The sequence below is a fragment of the Panicum virgatum genome, chromosome 5K, assembly GCF_016808335.1.
Source record: "Panicum virgatum strain AP13 chromosome 5K, P.virgatum_v5, whole genome shotgun sequence".
Lineage (NCBI taxonomy): Eukaryota > Viridiplantae > Streptophyta > Magnoliopsida > Poales > Poaceae > Panicum > Panicum virgatum.
This window is the reverse complement of record NC_053140.1, coordinates 51,708,945-51,716,370: the sequence shown is the minus strand read 5'-3', so window position 1 is coordinate 51,716,370 and position 7,426 is coordinate 51,708,945. Positions and strand designations below refer to the sequence as shown.

Sequence of the window (7,426 nt, the reverse complement as noted above, 5' to 3'; positions counted from 1 at the left end):
ACTTATGCAGCGACAAGTAAGCTAGGTCGTGTCGCAGTATACGCTTACTTTTCTGGCTTTGACTTTTTTTGTGTGTGTGTCATGTACTAGGATAACATGATCTCGGATAATGGTATTCCGAGCCGAGGTATCTCCTCTCCTTTACCTTGTTTAGAAAAAAAACATTAGGATTACAATCAAACTGAAAATGTGTCGAGTAGGATGAATTAAAGCACCTGCCTCGCTGATACGGTATGTGGAGCAGCATTATTCACAGGCTAGGAATTGTGGGTAACAGTAGTGTTTCTCTAAGAACAATTAGACGCCCCCTTTGTTTCTTTCTTTGATGGGAGCCTCCTTTCTTTTTCGATAACGAAGAAAAAGGAGAGAAAAAACGAGCGTACTCGTCGTCACGGCTGCCCGGTGGTCGAGCCGCTCCCCTCTGGCCTCTGCCCATAGCTTGCCCAATGCCTGGCGGCGGCCAGCGTTCCAGAGTCCAGACTTCCAGTACATCCTGCTGCGGCGTCGTGCAAGTGCAAAGCATCACTGTCCACTGGAACGTGCCGTGTCCCGGTCCCCAAGCAGGGCAGGGCAGCCTTGACGAACCCGGCCCATCTGCCGCGCGGCGCTGCCGCAAGCCAACTACCACCACGGGGCACGGCGCAGGCGCAGCCACAAGCCAACTACCACCACCGCGGGCGGGCCACGGCCAGCTCGCTCCATAAAGCGCGCGTGCGGGCGGCCGGCATCGGCAGCGTCAGCCAAGGGCAGCCAGCCATGAACGCGGCGGCCTCCTTCGTCGCCGTGGCGCTGGCCCTGGCGGCCCTCGTCCCCGTCTCGCTGCTGCTCCTGAACCGGCTCCTCTACGGCAAGCTGCCGCCGGGCCCCCGCCCCCGCCCCGTGGTGGGCAACCTCTTCGACGTGCAGCCGGTGCGCTGCCGCTGCTACCAGGAGTGGGCGCGGCGGTACGGGCCCATCATGACGGTGTGGCTGGGGCCGGAGCCGACGGTGGTGGTGTCGACGGCGGAGCTCGCCAGGGAGGTGCTCAAGACCTACGACCAGAGCCTCGCCGACCGCAAGCGCGACCGCTCCTCGGAGCGCTTCAGCCGCGGCGGCAAGGACCTGATCTGGGCCGACTACGGCCCGCACTACATCAAGGTGCGCAAGCTCTGCAACCTCGAGCTCTTCACGCCGCGCCGCCTCGAGGCGCTCAGGCCCATCCGCGAGGACGAGGTCACCGCCATGGTCGAGTCCGTGCACAGGGCCGTCACCGCGCCGGGTACGCACACACACTATCTTCCACTGCTTGCTCGCTCTTTGACTTGTTAATTAAGATAGCTGCTTGCTTTAGTTTCTGATTGCTCTTGAAAACATCACTTGGCCTCGCCTCGCTATTGCTTAGTATGAGATTGCTAGCTAGGAGTCTAGAACTGAAAGTAGCGCTACCCATTGATTGGACAACCGATTCTTGCTGCTGATGGGCAACAAAAAATAGATCCACAACGACATGATGGATTTCTGGACTGTGGTCCATGGCTGCTGGTTGGTGGCCAGTCACTGATCGAGTCGACACTGTATTGTGTGGACCAGCCTCTTGTTTAGTTGCAAAGTTTAAAATTCCAATTTTTTTTTCCGACATCTGCACGGAGAATTAAATCTAGATGAAATAAAAACACATTACACAGTTTGCCTGTAAATCGCGAGACGAATCTAATGAACCTAATTATGCCGTAATTAGACGCTAAATTACTACATTAATGCTACAATAAACAACCTCTAATGATGGATTAATTAGACTCATTAGATTCGTCTCGCGATTTACAGACGAGTTCTGTAATTTATTTTGTGATTAGTCTATGTTTAGTATTTCAAATGTAGGAAGATGTTCTTTCAAAAAATTTACACAGCGCAACTAAACAAGGCCCAGGTGTGAGTGAATTTTAGCAGAATCGAAGGCAACAAGCTGCTTAATTAATGACTGATGAATACTTGGCTTTTGTCATGGGGTGTGATTACCCGATTTGCCGAAACTGATTTTTAAAATCTTAGCTCATTTTCCAGAAAAAAATATAAATATAGGTTTTTGGCTTACTAGTAGTGAGAGTAGTGACTAATCAAAGTATGTACAAACTGAGAAATTACTGCCCTCCAAGGTGTAAACTGTAATAACTATTTTTTCCACCTACTACGCACGCAGGCAATGAAGGGAAGCCGTTGGTGGTGAAGAACCACCTCTCGATGGTGGCCTTCAACAACATCACGCGGCTGGCCTTCGGGAAGCGGTTCGGGAACGCGGCCGGCGAGCTGGACGAGCAAGGGCACGAGTTCAAGGGCATCATCAACGACGGGATCAAGATCGGAGGGTCCCTCTCCATCGCCAAGTACATCCCGTGGCTGAGTTGGCTGGCCCCGGCCGACGACCAGGTCTTCAAAGCCCACGGCGACCGGCGCGACCGCCTCACCGTGAGGATCATGGACGAGCAGGCCAGGGCCCTCAAGCAGCGCGGCGGCGCCCAGCAGCACTTCATCGACGCGCTCTTCACCCTCAGGGAGCAGTACGACCTCAGCGACGACACCGTCATCGGCCTCCTCTGGGACATGATCGCCGCCGGCACGGACACGACGGTGATCTCGGTGGAGTGGGCGATGGCGGAGCTGGTGCGGAACCCCCGGGTGCAGGAGAAGGTGCAGGAGGAGCTGGACCGCGTCGTCGGCCGCGACCGGGTCCTGCTGGAGACGGACTTCCCCAACCTGCCCTACCTGTAGGCGCTCGTCAAGGAGTCGCTCCGGCTGCACCCGCCGACGCCGCTCATGCTCCCGCACAAGGCCAGCGCCGGCGTCAAGATCGCCGGCTACGATGTGCCCAAGGGCGCCAACATCATCGTCAACGTGTGGGCGCTGGCGCGCGACCCCGAGGTCTGGGAGGACCCGCTCGCGTTCCGGCCGGAGCGCTTCCTCCGGGAGAACATCGACATCAAGGGCGCCGACTTCCGCGTGCTCCCGTTCGGCGCCGGCCGGCGGGTGTGCCCCGGCGCGCAGCTCGGGATCAACCTGGTGGCGTCCATGCTCGGGCACATGCTGCACCACTTCAGCTGGTCGCTGCCGGAGGGGACCCGGCCCGAGGACGTGGAGATGATGGAGACGCCCGGCCTCGTCACCTTCATGGCCACGCCGCTCAAGGCCGTCGCCACGCCGCGCCTCGACAAGGAGGAGCTCTACAGGCGTGTGCCGTCCGAGATGTGAGCGCCTGCATATGCTGGCGCGCCGTCTGCATTTTCCCGGTGTGTACTGCTCTTGTGGACGGGATCGATCGGAAGGTGATGATGCCGTCGTTGCAAATTTGTGCGACCCGTTCGTTATTATTATCTCTTTTCTGGCGTTCTTCTAGTTATATGCATGAACGAGCATTTGTGTGTACTTCTTCAGACCTTGCACGCCTCGCCGATATTATTATCTGTTTGTCAGGCAGGCAGGAATTCATAATTAATTTGGGCACCAAGAAATCCGCTTACATTTGTGTACAAGAATCTCAAACTTCAGCTGATCTTTCTTCAAAAGGCAGCACTACAACCACCAACCAGTTCCAAAACCTCGTCTGTAATGGAACAAAACATCAGTGTTAAATCAGATGTAACTTCTAGTAGTAGATCGATCGGGATAACTCACTTTCTGTTGGGGAAAAACATCGGTTGTAGCCCGTACCGCCACCTTGGCACCGTGCAGCAGCTGTCGCAGTTTGCCGGAGGCGTAGTGGTTGAGGCCGCCGTGATGCACAGACGAAGACGACGCAGAACAGGAGCGGCAGCGAGATGGTCAATGGCGGCGTGGTGAGGAGGCCGGCGCCGGTGGAGCTTCCCGACGCTGTCAGCCCTCCCTCTCGATCAGTCTAGGGTTTGAAGTGGGGAACCGGTGGCGGCAGCGACGAACCTCATACCCTTAGCTGCCAGTCCCCACCTCCTCTTTATAGGGCTGCGCGATGGGGGCCCACCAGCCTCTTCTTGGGCTGGGCGCCCCTGATCAGGGCGCGAGTCAAGGGCCCAAACATGACCGTTGGGCCAAGTCTGGTGGAGATCAACCTAACATTCTCCCCCTTGATCTCCTCTTATACTTTCAACTTTATATCTTTTACTTCTTTTCATATTTCATCACAGATTAATGCATAGAGCAGTTTCATCGTCACGGTCGGTTGCCGATAGATTCAACAGCTACAATACATGTCTCTGTTCTGAAATAGATACTTTAACTTTGGGGCTCTTTATAGTCCGGAAAAGCTATACCATAAACCCATGTCGACTGTGTGTTCTCTGTACACACTGGGCGGCAAGCCTTTAATAAGTGGATCCACAAACACATATCTGTCATTCTTTTACTCAATGCATTTCAACATTATTCCGGACTTTCTCCTTCACAACGTATAACTTTGTGTCAATGTGTTTGGCACCACACTTGACTCGTTGTGATAGGAGCAAACTACTTAAATGGTTATCGCTGTTGTCAACCATTATCAAACTCCGGGTTCAGGTTCCCTTAACCATTTTGCCTGTCCCTCGGCCTCGTATCATGCTATACCATGTCTTTGCATCACATTGATGTTAATTGTTTGATTTTGGAGATTTTCCACACAAAAACTCCAAGTGTGAAAGTTAGCGACAATTGTGGATTTCGCTATATATTTCACAAGCTCTACTTTTGTACTCACAACCCTTTGAGAGTACTTGATCTTTCCAACTTAGCATGAGGCCGACATTCTTAATTTTATTCCAGTAATCTATATCTGGATTGAACTTTTGCCAAAATAACCCGGATAAACAAAGTATGTCAGGGTAAGTTCTTTACTTGTGCGCCTATAAAGCTTTCAGCAGCTGAAGCATTTGGAACTATTTCCATTTCACATTGGTTTCTGGAACACTAAGGTTCCCAAAACTATTACCCTTGACGATAGGAACAGTCATGAGTTTATTCATATGCATACTTCATTTCTTTAGAATCTTTTCCAAGTATGCTGTCGGTACCCCAGGACTGGGGTACCCCTTCTTGCTGTATCTAGGAAAGAGCCTTGTAGTTATTCTTGACTACGTCCAAGCAGCCGGACCCCTGTGGTCCGGAGTCCTGATCTCTCGGCGACGGTTCCGGACCTGCCTCACGGCTGGGAAAGGTCCGGGAACAACGCGTGTCCCGGAAGAGGCGGGCAGCCCAAACAGCCGGGGCTCCGGACCTCCCGAGGGGTTCGGACCCCCGCGGAAGTCCCGGATCCCTCATAGGGTCCCGGACCCCTTGTATGGTAACCGGACCACTCGCTAAGGGAAGAAGTCGACGCCCTGCCTCGGGGTGGTCCGGAGCGACACGTGTCTACAAGCACGACTTTTCAAGGCCGCTTGGTCTCCATACTAAGCCTCACCCACCACTGCATTTATTGTGGTAGGTGGACACCCGCATTGATGCGGTGGAAGCCAAGACGATTCTTTGACCAGGAGGCACTATTGATCGCGTGTTACCAAGATAGTGGAGCCGCAGGCGCCGCCCACGCCGCGCCTGCCAAGTCTGCTATAACAGATGGATACGACGGCTCGGCTTCACCCATTATGACGCCTACATAATAGCCTCCACAGGCTACGCCGCAAGCTACGCTCCCCCAACGGACACCTTGGTGACGGGACAAGAGAAGACCACTGTAGCGCTAGCAGAGCGTATCGGAGGAAAGATCCGTAACCACTGTACCCATCTGAATACTCTGCGTAGTATGCTGCGCAGTCGCGTTGGGCCCACCTGTCGGGGCCCCAACGTCCTATGTATCCGCCCCCTTGGTCTATAAAAGGGGGCGCCCGCTAGAAGGAAGACTCAGGCTGGGTGAGAGCCAAGGCCCGGCAGAGGATAGTTTCGTACACAACCAAGAACAAAACTTCTCCCAGTGGACGTAGGGTATTACGCTCCGGCGGCCCGAACCACTCTAAATCGTGTGTTCTTGTGAGCTTCCTCCAAAAGCTAGATCAGCCCAATCGCCTAGTACCTCCCCGAGCACTCCCTCTCTGGGAATAGGCGGGTGCGCTCCGCCACCCGGCTGTGGGTACCCTAGAAATCCCACGACATTTGGCGCCGTCCGTGGGGAGGAACAGGCGCTGGCTGGATCTTCGGGCTTCTGGGGCCGTGTTCGTCCTCTGCAACGACGAACAAGAAGATGAGGGAAGGCAGGGCGTCACCCACGCCACGTGCCGTGGCACTGGGGCACCAACGCCCATGGTGCGGCGGCGCACGGCAGCGGCGTCTGTTGTGCGTCACCACGGCAACACCTTAGAGCCGGCGCGGCAGCGCACAGCGGAGGCGCCGCTGGGCGCTGCTACCCCTACGTCGACTCAAGGTTTTCTCTCAAGCAACGGCCACGCTTGCTCTGCGGTGGCATGGCGTCGGCTCAAGGCTTTCTCGCAACATGAAGCCTGGAGCCGATGGCCATCCCGGAGGAGGTTGACCGTGTCGTCGTGTCGTCTCCGGCACCGCCCCAGGCTCTTGGTGCTGCTGCAGACAGGACCCCGCCACCAGGCGCGGGGGCCTAGGCGCGAGCACCAAGGACAAGCCGGCGAACGACCGCCCTTCTCCACGCTCCGTGCTCGTCCATACGAGCACACTTTCCCCCGCTGCGCAGGGGCGGAAAGCCAGCTCCAGCTGCAGCAGGGGCGGGCGGTCGGCGCTCGGTGGCGGACGGCGGCGGCAGGGGGCCTCTTCCATTCAAGGCCAAAGAATTTGTCTCATGCTACCTAAGCATGTGACAGCTCTTAGGCAAGGAGGGGTCCCCCGAGCTCCCGAGGTGATGCTGGATGATGCAGTTCAGGCACACCCGGGGCGCCTTCGCCTCCGACGACGATGAAAAATTCAGAAGTGGCCATGCCACTTCCAACACGCTGTATAGCATGCAGCCGTAGGTTACTCCTAAGAAAAGATTAAGAGAGTCCTCCTTTGTAATAACGTGGCACCTATGTGTGTGTCCAGAGCGGTCAAGGTCTGACCTTGTAAACCCGTCCTCTGGCCCTATCACACAAACAGGCAAAAAGCGGTCCGGAGCGGTGGAGGTCCGACCTCGTAATCCCGACCTCTGATGTATACCGTGATAACCACACTAATAAAGGAGAGTTATTTTCTTAGTCTTGTCTCGCCACCACTCTAATTACATTCATTCGTTCTGATTGGCTATTTCTTGGTTAACCGTCTCTTCCCCCCAAACAAAGTCTTTTCTTTTGTTGGCGATCCAAGTTAAGTTGCCGGCTTGAAGTCAGGTGAGGACGCCCCTTCTAGCTGGAAGGCAGTCCGGACCCCTAAGGACCTGCTCTGGAGAAGTGGTACTCGTATCCTGGGGTAGAGAAGCTCTGCGTAGCTTAGCCTGGTAATGTACCCTAAGCTTACGTACTTCACTACCTTGTTACAAGTACTCTAGTATCCGAGACTGCTGTCTTTAGAG

General features: G+C 55.0%; 1 pseudogene across 1 annotated transcript; it reads left to right on the top strand.

Moving 5' to 3' along the window:
• Window positions 1–597: 597 nt before the first annotated feature.
• LOC120708381 lies at window positions 598–3,490 on the top strand (annotated as a pseudogene). Its single transcript, XR_005689346.1, has 2 exons — window positions 598–1,258; window positions 2,177–3,490. The product of XR_005689346.1 is annotated as a cytochrome P450 98A1-like (transcript).
• The last annotated feature ends 3,936 nt before the right edge of the window (window positions 3,491–7,426 follow it).